The 17,648-nt window shown below is 45.0% G+C and overlaps 1 protein-coding gene across 33 annotated transcripts in view; it reads right to left on the bottom strand.

The window, feature by feature from the left end:
* RALGPS1 (Ral GEF with PH domain and SH3 binding motif 1) overlaps nt 1–17,648 on the bottom strand; it is a 1,054,187-nt gene that overhangs the window by 772,930 nt on the left and 263,609 nt on the right. For 4 of the 33 annotated variants that reach the window (XM_077284267.1, XM_077284269.1, XM_077284277.1 and 1 more), the window contains one exon: nt 11,385–11,451. The exons of the other annotated variants lie outside the window; for them this stretch is intronic. The gene's annotated coding sequence lies outside the window, so the exon portion shown is untranslated. The remainder of the gene's footprint in view (nt 1–11,384; nt 11,452–17,648) is intronic. 33 annotated transcript variants of the gene reach the window in all.

Genomic DNA, 17,648 nt, shown 5'->3' with positions numbered 1-17,648 from the left:
GAAGTTCACGAGAGACCTCTGCATTCGGACCGCGTCACTGTGTGGTGCGCCATATCACGAGTAGGCATCATTGGTCTTTACTTTTTTCAGGATAACGGTCGTGCCATAACTGTGAACTCCGAACGGTACTTGTCTATGATACAGGATTATTTTCAGCCGGCTCTTGAGGCAATGGAACTAGAGGATACATGGTTCCAACAGGATGGTGCCACTGCACACACAGCGAGGGTTACCATGAATTGTTTGAGGCAAATGTTTCCTGGACGGCTTATCTCTTTGAGGGGAGATGTGAACTGGCCAGCACGCTCACCAGATTTAGCCCCATGCGATTTTTTCCTTTGGGGTTACCTGAAGTCTAAGGTGTATATCAACCGTCCCAACACCTTGGAAGACCTAAGGAACAATATTGAAGCTGAAATTGGCAGAATACCAGTGGACATGCTTGTTAGAGTTCATGAAAACTTCAGAAAACGTATGCAGCAGTGTGTGGATAGCGAAGGTCGACATTTGCCAGATACACTATTTAAAACCATGTAATTTAAAAATTCCATTACTGTTCAGTATAATTAAAATATAAAATACATTTTTCTAATGATCAAAATTTTTTTATTTCATTCCCAAATCAGCAAATTACTGCGCTCCACCCTGTATATATACTGTATATATGTTTTAAAGGACATTTGAGCACATAAATCCATTAGATGTCGGTTTTGCAAGCCTGCGAGAAAATATCGCAGTACGGATGCCATACGGATTACATACGGAGGATGCCGTGCGCAAAATACGCTGACACACCCTGCCTACGGATGACATACGGACCACTATTTTGGGAACATTTCTCCGTATTACGGCCTTAAAATACGTTCCGTATTGTCTTACGCTGAGTGTGACTCCAGCCTTAGGAGGAGACTTTGTGCAGCAGGCCTTCATGTTAAAGAAGCTGCTAGGAAACCTCTGCTAAGGACAGGCAACAAACAGAAGAGACTTGTTTGGGTTAAAGAACACAAGGAATGGACATTAGACCAGTGGAAATCTGTGCCTTGGTCTGATGAGTACAAATTTGAGATCTTTGGTTCCAACCACCGTGTCTTTGTACAACGCAGAAAAGGTGAACGGATGGACTCTACATATGCCTGGTTCCCACCGTGAAGAATGGAGGAGGAAGTGTGATGGTGTGGGGATGCTTTGCTGGTGACACTATTGGGGATTTATTCAAAATTGAAGGCATACTGAACCAGCATGGCTACCACAGCATCTTGCAGCGGCATGGTATTCCATCCGGTTTGCGTTTAGTTGGACCATCATTTATTTTTCAACTGGACAATGACCCCAAACACACCTCCAGGCTGTGTAAGGGCTATTTGACTAATAAGGAGAGTGATGGGGTGCTATGCCAGATGACCTGGCCTCCACAGTCACCAGATCTGAACCCAATCGAGATGGTTTGGGGTGAGATGGACTACAGTGAAGGCAAAAGGACAAACAAGTGCTAAGCATCTCTGGGAACTCCTTCAAGATTGTTGGAAGACCATTTCCAGTGACTGCCTCTTGAAGTTCATCAAGAGAATGCCAAGAGTGTGCAAAGCAGTCATCAAAGCAAATGGTGGCTACGATGAAGAACCTAGAATATAAGACATCATTTCAATTGTTTCACACTTTTTTGTTAAGTATATAATTCCACGTGTGTTAATTCATAGTTTTGATGCCTTCAGTGTGAATGTACAATTTTCATAGTCATGAAAATACAGAAAAATCATTAAATGAGAAGATGTGTCCAAACTTTTGGTCTGTACTGTATGTATATACAGTGGGGCAAAAAAGTATTTAGTCAGTCAGCAATAGTGCAAGTTCCACCACTTAAAAAGATGAGAGGCGTCTGTAATTTACATCATAGGTAGACCTCAACTATGGGAGACAAACTGAGAAAAAAAATCCAGAAAATCACATTTTCTGTTTTTTTATCATTTTATTTGCATATTATGGTGGAAAATAAGTATTTGGTCAGAAACAAACAATCAAGATTTCTGGCTCTCACAGACCTGTAACTTCTTCTTTAAGAGTCTCCTCTTTCCTCCACTCATTACCTGTAGTAATGGCACCTGTTTAAACTTGTTATCAGTATAAAAGGACACCTGTGCACACCCTCAAACAGTCTGACTCCAAACTCCACTATGGTGAAGACCAAAGAGCTGTCAAAGGACACCAGAAACAAAATTGTAGCCCTGCACCAGGCTGGGAAGACTGAATCTGCAATAGCCAACCAGCTTGGAGTGAAGAAATCAACAGTGGGAGCAATAATTAGAAAATGGAAGACATTCAAGACCACTGATAATCTCCCTCGATCTGGGGCTCCACGCAAAATCCCACCCCGTGGGGTCAGAATGATCACAAGAACGGTGAGCAAAAATCCCAGAACCACGCGGGGGGACCTAGTGAATGAACTGCAGAGAGCTGGGACCAATGTAACAAGGCCTACCATAAGTAACACACTACGCCACCATGGCCAGACGTGTCCCACTGCTTAAGCCAGTACATGTCCGGGCCCGTCTGAAGTTTGCTAGAGAGCATTTGGATGATCCAGAGGAGTTTTGGGAGAATGTCCTATGGTCTGATGAAACCAAACTGGAACTGTTTGGTAGAAACACAACTTGTCGTGTTTGGAGGAAAAAGAATACTGCGTTGCATCCATCCAACACCATACCTACTGTAAAGCATGGTGGTGGAAACATCATGCTTTGGGGCTGTTTCTCTGCAAAGGGGCCAGGACGACTGATCCGGGTACATGAAAGAATGAATGGGGCCATGTATCGTGAGATTTTGAGTGCAAACCTCCTTCCATCAGCAAGGGCATTGAAGATGAAACGTGGCTGGGTCTTTCAACATGACAATGATCCAAAGCACACCGCCAGGGCAACGAAGGAGTGGCTTCGTAAGAAGCATTTCAAGGTCCTGGAGTGGCCTAGCCAGTCTCCAGATCTCAACCCTATAGAAAACCTTTGGAGGGAGTTGAAAGTCCGTGTTGCCAAGCGAAAAGCCAAAAACATCACTGCTCTAGAGGAGATCTGCATGGAGGAATGGGCCAACATACCAACAACAGTGTGTGGCAACCTTGTGAAGACTAAAGGTACCTTCACACGAAACGACATCGCTAGCGATCCGTGACTTTGCAGCGTCCTCGCTAGCGATATCGTATCGTTTGACACGCAGCAGCGATCAGGATCCTGCTGTGATGTCGCTGGTCGCTGAATAAAGTCCAGAACTTTATTTGGTCGTCCGATCGCTGTGTATCGTTGTGTTTGAAAGCAAAAGCAACGATACCCAGCGATGTTTTACACTGGTAACCAGGGTAAACATCGGGTTGCTAAGCGCAGGGCCGCGCTTAGTAACCCGATGTTTACCCTGGTTACCAGCGTAAAAGTAAAAAAAACAAACAGTACATGCTCACCTGCGCGTCCCCCAGCATCTGCTTCCTGACACTTACTGAGCGCCGGCCCTAAAGTGAAAGTGAAAGCACAGCGGTGATGTCACCGCTGTGCTGTTAGGGCCGGAGCTCAGTCAGTGTCAGGAAGCAGACGCTGCGGGACGCGCAGGTGAGTATGTACTGTTTGTTTTTTTTACTTTTACGCTGGTAACCAGGGTAAACATCGGGTTACTAAGCGCGGCCCTGCGCTTAGCAACCCGATGTTTACCCTGGTTACCCGGGGACCTCGGCATCGTTGGTCGCTGGAGAGCGGTCTGTGTGACAGCTCTCCAGCGATCAAACAGCGACGCTGCAGCGATCGGCATCGTTGTCGCTATCGCTGCAGCGTCGCTTCGTGTGAAGGTACCTTTACAGAAAACGTTTGACCTCTGTCATTGCCAACAAAGGATATATTACAAAGTATTGAGATGAAATTTTGTTTCTGACCAAATACTTATTTGCCACCATAATATGCAAATAAAATGATAAAAAAGCAGAAAATGTGATTTTCTGTTTTTTTTCTCAGTTTGTCTCCCATAGTTGAGGTCTACCTATGATGTAAATTACAGACGCCTCTCATCTTTTTAAGTGGTGGAACTTGCACTATTGCTGACTGACTAAATACTTTTTTGCCCCACTGTGTGTATATATATATATATATATATATATATATATATATATATATATATATATATATATATATATATATATATATATATATATATATATATATATTATGAGATGGCGCTCACTAACGGTTTGGGGAATATTCGCTTAGCAAATGGATTCAAAGTACACAGGAACACTTTTTAACACAGAACAGTCTATCTCGAACAGTGCATTACACACTGTACCAGGACATCACATTTAGTTGCGGTCATTAAACATGCTGGACCTCAGTCCGTCCAGTTACCATGGGTGACCGCACAGGTCATAATGCTTCTTTGTACTCGGCTTTAATAAGGAGTCTCTAAGTACAGCAGACTTCTCTGCCCAGTTTCTGCAGGAGATCAAACGCCGAACAGTTCTTTATATCCATTGGAGAAGCTGCCTAACTGGTAACACCAACTTGCCTGACAGACATACACTAGTTGGTTCCAGACTCACCAAAGGACGGTAGCTTTCCCCACACAGTAGACGTCACCAGCTTTGCAGATCCATGGCCTCACCTCGTGCTCTTCAGGGATCCAGTCCATACACAGGACCTCCTAACACAGAGGTCACTCAGGATCATGGCCTCACCAGGTGCTCCTCAGGGATCCGGTCTACACTCTGGACCTCCCAACACTCAGGATCACAGCCTCACCAGATGCTCTTCAGGGATCCAGTCCACACTCCGGACCTCCCAACACTCAGGATCACGGCCTCACCAGGAGCTCTTCAGGGTTCCGGTCCCTACTCTGGACCTCCCAACACCCAGGCTACTCAGGACCACAGCCTTACCAGGTACTCTTCAGGGGTCCGGTCCCCACTCTGGACCTCACACCACCCAAACCTTTCCTCTCACAGGACCTTCCAGCCAAGAAGCATTCAGGTCCATACACAGGAACCATGTGACCCACACCCAAGCTGTAGCCACTCCCATAGATGGGTGGTGTGTGTGTGGCTAGTTCGACCCGCCCAGCCTCCCTCTAAAACAACACAATTACTTGTGGGACTACAGGTCCCAGGACAACCTTACTTCAGGCTTACAGCGCAGAGTATCTTCCTCTGTGACACACATACCGGCCATTCACAACAATGCCGGACTTTGTCTCTCATCACCACAGTTATGCCAGTGACTGCCATGCATTCCTATGGCCACAATACGCCTCCATTCGTATTCTGGAAAGACCATGCAGCGCCCCCTACCTGTAACAGGGGTCACTGCATCACTATATATATATATATATATATATATATATATATATATATATATATATATATATATATATATATATATATATATATATATATATATATATATATATATGTGTGTGTGTATATATATATATGTGTATATATATATATATATATATATATATATATATATATAGATATACACTAGATGGTGGCCCGATTCTAAAGCATCAGGTATTTTAGAATATGTGTGTATGTACGTGGCCTGTGCTATATACTATGTGGCTGCTATATACATACATACATACATACATATTGTAGAATACCCGCTGCGATAATACAGCCCAAACAGTATATAGCACAGCCCACGCAGTATATAGCAGCCACGCAGTATATAACACAGGCGACGTAGTATATAACACAGGCGACATAGTATATAACACAGGACACGCAGTATATAACACAGTGCATGTAGTATATAACACAGCCCACGCAGTATATAACATTGCCCACATACTATGTAGCACAGCCCATGCAGTATATAGCAGCCCACGCAGTATATAGCAGCCCACGCAGTATATAGCAGCCCACGCAGTATATAGCAGCCCACGCAGTATATAGCAGCCCACGCAGTATATAGCAGCCCACGCAGTATATAGCAGCCATGTAGTATCTAACATTGCCCACATAGTATATAGCACAGCCCACACAGTATCTAGCAGCCATGTAGTATATAACGCAGCCCACGCAGTAAATAACACATCCCTCATAGCATTTAGCAGTGTGGGCACCATATCCCTGTTAAAAAAAATTAAAATAAAAAATAGTTATATACTCACCCGCAGGGATCCAGCGAAGTCCTGGCAATGCGCGCGTGGCTGCCGCCATCTTCCGTTCCCAGGATGCATTGCGAAATTACCCAGAAGCGAGACCGCTAAGTCTACTGGGTAATTTCGCAATGCATCTCTGGGAACAGAAGGTGGCGGCGGGCGTGAGAGCATCGTCCGACGATGGAGGGTGAGAATAGCAGGGCAGTAACTGCAGGGGAGTAGGGAGGGACTAATCGGACTGTGCCCGTCGCTGATTGGTCGCGGCAGCCATGACAGGCAGCTGGCGAGACCAATCAGCGACGCGGGATTTCCGTGACGGAAGTTGCAGACAGAAAGACGGAAGTACCCCTTAGACAATTATATATATACAGTTAGGTCCATATATATTTGGACAGAGACAACATTTTTCTAATTTTGGTTATAGACATTACCACAATGAATTTTAAACAAAACAATTCAGATGCAGTTGAAGTTCAGACTTTCAGCTTTCATTTGAGGGTATCCACATTAAAATCGGATGAAGGATTTAAGAGTTTCAGCTCCTTAACATGTGCGACCCTGTTTTTAAAGGGACCAAAAGTAATTGGACAATTGACTCCAAGGCTATTTCATGAACAGGTGTGGACAATCCCTTCTTTATGTCATTCTCAATTAAGCAGATAAAAGGCCTGGAGTTGATTTGAGATGTGGTGCTTGCATTTGGAAGGTTTTGCTGTGAAGTAAACATGCGGTCAAAGGAGCTCTCCATGCAAGTGAAACAAGCCATCCTTAAGCTGCGAAAACAGAAAAAAACAAGCCGAGAAATTGCTACAATATTAGGAGTGGCAAAATCTACAGTTTGGTACATCCTGAGAAAGAAAGCAAGCACTGGTGAACTCATCAATGCAAAAAGACCTGGGCGTCCACGGAAGACAACAGTGGTGGAGGATAGAAGAATAATCTCCATGGTGAAGAGAAACCCCTTCACAACAGCCAACCAAGTGAACAACACTCTCCAGGAGGTAGGCGTATCAATATCCAAATCTACCATAAAGAGAAGACTGCATGAAAGTAAATACAGAGGGTTCACTGCACGGCGCAAGCCACTCATAAGCATCAAGAATAAAAAGGCTAGACTGGACTTTGCTATAAAACATCTAAAAAAGCCAGCACAGTTCTGGAAGAACATTCTTTGGACAGATGAAACCATGATCAACCTCTACCAGAATGATGGAAAGAAAAATGTATGGCGAAGGCGTGGTACAGCTCATGATCCAAAGCATACCACATCATCTGTAAAACACGGCGGAGGCAGTGTGATGGCTTGGGCATGCATGGCTGCCAGTGGCACTGGGTCACTAGTGTTTATTGATGATGTGACACAGGACAGAAGCAGCCGAATGAATTCTGAGGTATTCGGAGCCACACTGTGTGCTCAGATCCAGCCAAATGCAGCCAAACTGATTGGTCGTCGTTTCATCCTACAGATAGACAATGACCCAAAACATGAAGCCAAAGCAACCCAGGAGTTAATTAAATCAAAGAAGTGGAATATTCTTGAATGGCCAAGTCAGTCACCTGATCTCAACCAAATTGAGCATGCATTTCACTTGTTAAAGACTAAACTTCAGACAGAAAGGCCCACAAACAAACAGCAACTGAAAACCACCGCAGTGAAGGCCTGACAGAGCATCAAAAAGGAGGAAACACAGCGTCTGGTGATGTCCATGAGTTCAAGACTTCAGGCAGTCATTGCCAGCCAAGGGTTTTCAACCAAGTACTAAAAATGAACATTTTATTTAAAATTATTGAATCTGTCCAATTACTTTTGGTCCTTTTAAAAACAGGGTGGCACATGTTAAGGAGCTGAAACTCTTAAACCCTTCATCCGATTTTAATGTGGATACCCACAAATGAAAGCTGAAAGTCTGAACTTCAACTGCATCTGAATTGTTTTGTATAAAATTCATTGTGGTATTGTCTATAACCAAAACTAGAAAAATGTTGTCTCTGTCCAAATATATATGGACCTAACTGTATATATATATATATATATATATATATATATATATATATATATATATATATATATATATATATATATATATATATATTTTGTATATACATATATTATATACCCTCTGTAAAATGATGGCAAAAGGCGGACTTAACCCTGATATATTTGTGTACCTGCTAAACTTGCCACAATATCAAATGGCTATATTCTCTGTAATGCCCAGTAGCTACTATAAGGCTATGTGCTCACGATCCAGAAGTAGCAGCATTTTGGATGGTTCTATTGAACGCAGGTTAATCTGCATGTGTTCACTGAACCATGTGAACTTACCGCATCCAATATATTCTATTGTGGAATTTACTATTGCGAAGACTAGCGTATCTGCAAGAGAAATTACCATCCAGCAAATCTGAAAGACGCACCACTTGTCAGTTTCCAGGGTCAATACGCAGCTGCACAGACACACAATAGACATTGGATTTCTCTAAATCCCATCCACTATGCGGTCACATCTCGCTGCTGCGGTTTTGATGCTACATAAATACGCATCAAAACTTCAGCAAATCCTGAACGTGGGCATGTACCCTTAAGCCCCCGTCTCACATAGCGAGATCGCTAGCGATATCGCTGCTGAGTCACAAGTTTTGTGACGCAACAGCGACCTCAGTAGCGATCTCAGTAGCGATCTCGCTATGTGTGACACGTACCAGCGATCAGGCCCCTGCTGTGAGATCGCTGGTCGTGTCGGAATGGCCTGGACCTTTTTTTGGTCGCTGAGGTCCCGCTGACATCGCTGAATCGGTGTGTGTGACACCGATCCAGCGATGTCTTCACTGGTAACCAGGGTAAACATCGGGTTACTAAGCGCAGGGCCGCGCTTAGTAACCCGATGTTTACCCTGGTTACCAGCATAAATGTAAAAAAAAACAAACAGTACATACTTGCCATCTGATGTCCGTCAGGTCCCTTGCCGTCTGCTTCCTGCTCTGACTGAGATCCGGCCGTACAGCGAGAGCGCAGCACAGCAGTGACGTCACCGCTGCGCTCTCGCTGTACGGCTGCTCAGTCAGAGCAGGAAGCAGACGGCAAGGGACCTGACGGACATCAGATGGCAAGTATGTACTGTTTGGTTTTTTTTACATTTACGCTGGTAACCAGGGTAAACATCGGGTTACTAAGCGCGGCCCTGCACTTAGTAACCCGATGTTTACCCTGGTTACCCGGGTGCTGCAGGGGGACTTCGGCATCGTTGAAGACAGTTTCAACGATGCCGAAGTCGTTCCCCTGATCGTTGGTCGCTGGAGAGCGGTCTGTGTGACAGCTCCCCAGCGACCACACAGCGACTTACCAACGATCACGGCCAGGTCGTATCGCTAGTCGTGATCGTTGGTAAATCGCTATGTGAGACGGGGCCTTTACAGTGCAACACAACTGACCTACAGCATAAAAATTCGTATGACATAATGGAAACTAGTAAAACATTCAAATACAAAAATTAGTCTGCATGCAAATAAGAGATAATTAAAAAAACACTGTGAGGGAGGGGGAGAGAGTCAAACAATGAATCATCTTGTCATCTATCCACACCGTGATTACATGGGGGTCAGTGCGCCAAGGTGTCTGTCTTGTATCAAAACAAAACTCAAGCAAACAATCTTGTGCAACTCATTACTCAGTTCTTCCAAACAGATGATAATGATTGCCACACGGGGACACAAAAACATTCCTGCACTGTGCTCCACAAAACACAACGTCCCAATCCAAGTTTCTACATGGACGACTCAATATGATCACCTGGTGTTAAGATCATGATGAGTGGGAAAACACGTCATCAGCTTCAGTCAAAAATTACCCTTAAATAACGATGAGGAACAATGGAGAAGAGTAGAGAATCAAGACTTTGCATATCTTGAATTTACCATACCGTCTACGCAAGATAAATAGACACGCTGCGATCTATAAAGACGCGCCGCATGTGCGTATACGCAGGTCTGCCACCTGCGTCTCTTAACACATAGTGGAGATGGGATTTCATAAAATCCCCTCCACTATGCTGTAACATCTGGCAGCTGCAGATTAGACACTGCGGCCGTACGCAGCATCCATTCCGCAGCGTTTCCTGACCGTGGAAACATACCCTTATAGGCATACGCTTCATGTTCTAACAGCGCATGTGCCAGCGAGTCACTGGCACTTGTACAGTGCAAGGTTTCTGCATGCTGGAGAACACTGGGAGCGGAAGTACCAGTGACTCACAACATGACGCCTATGCCCATAGAAGGGCAGAATACTGAAGAATGCTGGGAGATAGAATGTGCAGGTGCGAGACTTCTGGACGAGCACCCGACGTCACAAGGACAGAGTGATGCAGTAGGAGGTGACACATAGGATACTGAAATACGGAGGCAGAATTATCTTCTGGGCAGCATCCTCCCCATAGCCTGGAACAACTCATTTATATAATCGGATAAAAGTGGACAGATTCCCTTTAAGTGGATAGATGAACATTGCAGTGTAGTCACATATCTATATTGTCTCATAAGTGCCCCAAATGTAAAAACTAAATTGTAGGTTTAGAAATGCAGCAAAATATCCATGCATATGTGGTGAACACATCTCCTCATGCAGCCCCCCCCCCCCACACACACACACACACACACACAGCAATCTTTCCCCCACTTGACATAGAGGGGTGAAAACTGCACTAAATTTTGCAATGACATGCGGGATTGCAGAAGATTTTTCTATTTAATGTGGATAACAAATCTAAAATAGCAACAAAAACATTTTATGCCTACAATAAAAAGGGAGGCACAAGAGGTAGGCCAATTGAAACATTGCCAACATTAATCATCAGCAATTGTGAGTGGCTATATCATTTTACAAATTGATACTAATCTTTTCTCTCAACAATCCAAAAGAAAATTGCAAATGAACTGTGTAAACCTGTTCAGAGGGTCTCACAATTCTTGGTTATGCAAAATGATACTATAGAACAAGTGATGGACAGGAGGACCTAAACAACAAATTTAGCTTTAACAAATGTGCCATCTAGTGATCATCAACGGAACGTCTACTTAAAAAGGGATAAAAAAAAAAAAAACTCCTTTACAAAATGTGGCTCATCCAAATAAATAAAAAAAAAACCAAATCATTACGCTATGACTGGAGGTTGTACAATTATATATGGTACATATTTTACTCATAACGGTAGAAAGCCCCCAGAATGACAATCCAACGTTAAATTATACAAACTCACATCTGCCTCTTCATTTTCTGAATATTTATTTTCCTGGACAATTGTTTGTTTTTTAACAGCAAATTGACTGGAAAGAGAGAAAAATAATGAAGACTGATACGAAGTCAATTTTCCATCAAATCTCCAAGTATTATTGTTATTTACATACCACCATTGATTCCATGGTGCTGTACATGAGAAGTGGTTACATACAAATTACAGATATCACTTACAGTAAGCAAACTAACAATTAAAGACTGATACAGAGGGGTAAGGACCCTGCCATTGTGGGCTTACATTCTACAGGATGGAGGGGATGGAGACAATAGGTTGAGGGTTACAGGAGCTCCGGTGTTGGTGAGGAGGCAGCGGGGTCAGTGCAGGCTGTAGGCTTTCCTGAAGGCTGGGTTTTCAGGTTCCATCTGAAGGATCCAAATGTGGTTGATAGTCAGACGTGTTGGGGCAAAGAATTCCAGAGGATGGGGATATTCGAGAGAAGTCTTGGAGGCGGTTGGGTGAGGAGTGAATAAGTGTGGAGGATTGAAGGAGGTCTTGGGAGGACTGGAGATTATTAAATGAGTGAAGATATCGGGAGACTAGTTCAGAGATATATGGAGGAGACAGGTTATCGATGGCTTTGTAGGTCAGTATTAGTAATTTGAACTGGATAAGCTGACGAAATGGGAGCCAGTGAAGAGATTTGCAGAGGGGGGAAGAAGAGGAGTAGCGAGGAGAGAGATGAATTAGTCGGGCAGCAGAGTTAAGGATGGACTGGAGAGATGCAAGGGTGTTAGCAGGGAAGCAACAGAAAAGAATGTTGCAGTAGTCAAGGCGGGGGATGATGAGGGCATGCACAGGCATTTCAATAGATTGATGATTGAGGAAAGGACGGATTCTGGAGATATTTTTGAGCTTAAGGCAACAGGAGGTGGAAAGAGCTTAGATGGGTGGTTTGAAGGACAGGGCAGTCAAGGGTTACTCCGAGGCAGCGGACTTCCGGTATGGGGGGAAAGCGTGATGCCGTTAATTGCGATAAATAGGTCAGGTAAGGAGATGGAGGAAAGATGTTGAGTTCAGATTTATCCACATTGAGTTTGAGGAAGGGAGAGGAGAAGAAGGAGGATATGGCTGATAGACACTCCAGGATTCTGGACAGCAGAGAAGTGATGTCTGGGCCAGAGCGGTAGATCTGAGTGTCATCAGCATAAAGTTGGTACTGAAATCCAAGGGACTTTACAAATTGTCCCACGCCAAATGAACAGATTGAGAAGAGTAAGGGTCCTAGGACAGAGCATTGGAGGGCTCCAACAGAGAGAGGGTGGGATGAGGAGGTAGTGTGGGAGTGGGAGACGCTGAATGTGCGGTTGGAAAGGTATGAGGAGATCCAGGATAGGGCAAGGTCTTTGATGCCAAAGGAGGAGACGATCTGTAGTAGGAGGCAGTGGTCAACTGTGTCGAAAGCAGAGGACAGGTCTAGAAGGAGGAGTATTGAGTATTGTCCATTAGCTTTGGCTGTAGTGTTATGATCCTGGTGGCAAGGATCGCAAACTGACCTGCTAAGTAAACAGAAATCCTTAGGACAAGTTCTGGGGATGTGGGAGCTATACTGACCGCAACCCTGATTCTATCAATACACAGTATAGGCAGCCGTGGAGCGTTACCTAAAATCCTAGACGCCTCGTCACAGCCTGAGCACCTAGCTACCCCTAGAGAGAAAGCAAAGCCTTACTTGCCTCAGAGAAATCACCCCAAAGTTTTAGACAGCCCCCCACAAATAATAACGGTGAGTAAAGGGGAAAACACAAACGTAGAAATGAAAACAGGTTTTTAGCAAATGAGGCCCGCTAACACTAAATACTCAGAAGACAGCAAGGGATCTGTGCGGTCAGTATAAAATGCTATCAAAAATAAACCACGCAGAGATTACAAGAACCCCCACACCGACTCACGATGTGAGGGGTGCAACTGTGCACCCCAGAACTTACAGCAAGCGAAAATATTACATATAAGCAAGCTGGACAGAACTGATCATATACAGAGAAACATTTTCAAGGAAATAATGAGCAAACATGAACTAGCAAGACTTAGCTTCTCAGGAGGAGACAGGTCACAAGGAAAGTCCAGAGAGATCAGAACCAGTACTGAATACAACGACAGCAGGCAAAAAGTGAAGGTCCAGGTGGAGTTAAATAGAGGCCAGACTAGCAGAAAACGAGGCAGCTGGATTCCAGCTACAGACCCGCAGTAAGCACTAAAGGCCACCAGAGGGAGCCCAAGAACAGAACTCACACAATACCACTCATGACCACAGGAGGGAGCCCGAGAACGGAATTCACAACAGTACCCCCCCCCCCTTGAGGAGGAGTCACCGAACCCTCACCAGAGCCCCCAGGCCGATCCGGACGAGCCAGATGAAAGGCACGAACCAAATCAGCCGCATGGACATCAGAGGCGACAACCCAGGAATTATCCTCCTGACCATAGCCCTTCCACTTAACCAAGTACTGAAGCTTCCGTCTCGAAATACGAGAATCCAAGATCTTCTCCACCACATACTCCAATTCTCCCTCAACCAACACCGGAGCAGGAGGATCAACAGAAGGAACCACAGGCACCACATACCTCCGCAATAATGACCTATGGAACACATTATGAATGGCAAACGATGCTGGGAGGTCCAAACGAAATGACACAGGGTTAAGGGTTTCTAAAATCTTATAAGAACAGATGAAACGAGGCTTGAACTTAGGAGAGGAAACCTTCATAGGAACGAAACGAGAAGACAGCCATACCAAATCCCCCACACGAAGTCGGGGACCCACACAGCGACGGCGGTTAGCAAAGCGCTGAGCCTTCTCTTGTGACAACGTCAAATTGTCCACTACGTGGTTCCAAATCTGTTGCAACCTATCCACCACAGAATCCACCCCAGGACAGTCCGAAGGCTCAACCTGACCTGAGGAAAAACGAGGATGAAAACCAGAATTGCAAAAAAAAGGTGAAACCAAAGTAGCAGAACTAGCCCGATTATTGAGGGCGAACTCAGCCAATGGCAAAAAGGACACCCAATCATCCTGATCAGCCGAAACAAAACATCTCAGATAAGTTTCCAAGGTCTGATTAGTTCGTTCAGTTTGGCCATTCGTCTGAGGATGGAAGGCCGACGAAAACGACAAATCAATGCCCATCTTAGCACAAAAGGACCGCCAAAATCTGGACACAAACTGGGATCCTCTGTCAGACACAATGTTCTCCGGAATCCCATGCAAACGAACCACATTCTGAAAAAACAGCGGCACCAAATCGGAGGGGGAAGGCAGCTTAGGCAAGGGCACCAAATGGACCATTTTAGAAAAACGATCACAAACCACCCAGATGACAGACATCCTCTGAGAGACTGGAAGATCCGAAATAAAATCCATGGAAATATGCGTCCAAGGCCTCTTTGGGACAGGCAAAGGCAAAAGCAAACCACTGGCACAAGAACAGCAAGGCTTGGCCCGAGCACAAATCCCACAGGACTGCACAAAGGAACGCACATCCCGCGACAAGGACGGCCACCAAAAGGACCTAGCCACCAAATCCCTGGTACCAAAAATTCCAGGGTGACCCGCCAACACCGAAGAATGAACCTCGGAAATAACTCTACTGGTCCATCTATCCGGGACAAACAGTCTCTCCGGTGGACAACGGTCAGGTTTATTGGCCTGAAATTCCTGCAGCACCCGCCGCAAATCAGGGGAGATGGCAGACAGAATCACCCCCTCTCTGAGGATACCAGCCGTTTCAGAAACTCCCGGAGAGTCAGGCACAAAACTCCTAGAAAGGGCATCAGCCTTCACGTTCTTTGAACCCGGAAGGTATGAAACCACGAAATTGAAACGGGAGAAAAACAGCGACCATCGAGCCTGTCTAGGATTTAACCGTTTGGCAGACTCGAGATAAGTCAAATTCTTGTGATCCGTCAAGACCACCACACGATGTTTGGATCCCTCAAGCCAATGTCGCCACTCCTCAAATGCCCACTTCATTGCCAACAACTCCCGATTACCAACATCATAATTCCGCTCAGCAGGCGAAAACTTTCTTGAAAAGAAAGCACATGGCCTCATCATAGAGCCATCAGAGTTTTTCTGCGACAAGACAGCCCCTGCTCCTATCTCAGAGGCATCAACCTCGACCTGGAAAGGGAGAGAGACATCCGGCTGACGCAAGACAGGAGCCGAAGAAAACCGACGTTTCAGCTCCTGAAAGGCCTCCACGGCCGCAAGAGACCAATTGGTCACATCAGAACCCTTCTTGGTCAAATCCGTCAAAAGCTTAACCACACTAGAGAAATTAGTGATGAAGCGACGGTAAAAATTAGCAAAGCCCAAGAACTTCTGAAGACTCTTCACTGATGTAGGTTGAGTCCAGTCATAAATAGCCTGGACCTTAACTGGATCCATCTCAATAGTGGAAGGAGAAAAAATAAAGCCCAAAAAGGAAACCTTCTGGACTCCGAAGAGACATTTAGAGCCCTTCACAAATAAGGCATTGGCACGCAGGACCTGAAATACCATCCTGACCTGCTTCACATGGGATTCCCAATCGTCAGAAAATACCAAAATATCATCCAGGTACACAATCATAAATCTATCCAGATACTCTCGGAAGATGTCGTGCATGAAGGACTGAAACACGGAAGGTGCATTAGAGAGCCCAAAAGGCATCACCAAGTACTCAAAATGGCCTTCGGGCATATTAAATGCCGTTTTCCATTCATCGCCCTGTTTTATACGCACAAGATTATACGCTCCTCGAAGATCTATCTTGGTGAACCAACTAGCCCCCTTAATCCGAGCAAACAGATCAGACAGCAATGGCAAAGGATACTGAAATTTGACCGTGATGTTATTTAGAAGGCGATAATCTATACAAGGTCTCAGAGAACCATCCTTCTTGGCCACAAAAAAGAACCCCGCACCCAAAGGGGACGAGGACGGGCGAATATGCCCCTTCTCCAGAGACTCCTTTATATAACTCCGCATAGCGGTATGTTCTGGTACAGATAAATTGAAAAGTCGTCCCTTGGGGAACTTACTACCAGGAATCAAATTTATAGCACAATCACAATCCCTATGAGGAGGTAGGGCACTGGATTTGGGCTCATCAAATACATCCTGGTAGTCCGACAGAAATTCAGGGACTTCAGAAGGAGTAGAAGCAGCAATTGACACCAAAGGAGCATCGCCATGAATCCCCTGGCAACCCCAACTTGACACAGACATTGCTTTCCAATCCAGGACTGGATTATGAGCCTGCAGCCATGGCAGACCCAACACGACAACGTCATGCAAATTATGTAACACAAGAAAACGAATCACCTCCTGATGTGCAGGAGTCATGCACATGGTCACTTGAGTCCAGTACTGAGGCTTATTCTTGGCCAATGGCGTAGCATCAATTCCCTTTAGTGGAATAGGAAATTGCAAAGGCTCCAAGATAAAACCACAGCGCCTGGCAAATGACAAATCCATCAAGTTCAGGGCAGCACCTGAATCCACAAAAGCCATAACTGAGTAGGATGACAGGGAGCAAATCAAAGTAACAGACAAAATGAATTTGGGCTGTACAGTACCAATGGTGACAGATTTAGTGACCCTATTTGTGCGCTTAGAACAATCAGAGATAACATGAGTAGAATCACCACAGTAAAAGCACAACCCATTCTGACGTCTGTGATTCTGCCGTTCAATTCTGGTCAGAATCCTGTCACATTGCATAGACTCAGGTTTCTGCTCAGAAAATACCGCCAGATGGTGCGCAGGTTTGCGCTCCCGCAAACGCCGATCAATCTGAATGGCCAACGACATAGACTCATTCAGACCCGCAGGCATGGGGAACCCCACCATAACATCCTTAACGGCTTCAGAAAGACCTTTTCTGAAAATTGCTGCCAGGGCACACTCATTCCACTGAGTGAGCACAGACCATTTCCTAAACTTCTGACAGTAAACCTCTGCTTCATCCAGACCCTGAGAGAGAGCCAGCAAAACCTTTTCTGCCTGGTCTATTAGATTAGGTTCCTCATAAAGCAATCCAAGCGCCAGAAAAAACGCATCCACATTTAGTAATGCAGGATCTCCTGGCGGCAGAGAGAATGCCCAATCTTGAGGGTCACCACGTAACAAAGAAATAATAATTTTAACTTGCTGAACAGGGTCACCAGAGGAACGAGGTCTCAGAGAAAGAAATAATTTGCAATTATTTTTGAAATTCAAAAACCTAGATCTATCTCCAGAG

This window comes from Ranitomeya variabilis, chromosome 2, assembly GCF_051348905.1.
Source record: "Ranitomeya variabilis isolate aRanVar5 chromosome 2, aRanVar5.hap1, whole genome shotgun sequence".
NCBI lineage: Eukaryota > Metazoa > Chordata > Amphibia > Anura > Dendrobatidae > Ranitomeya > Ranitomeya variabilis.
Note: the sequence above shows the minus strand (reverse complement) of the source record. Positions and strands in the feature narration are given on the sequence as shown.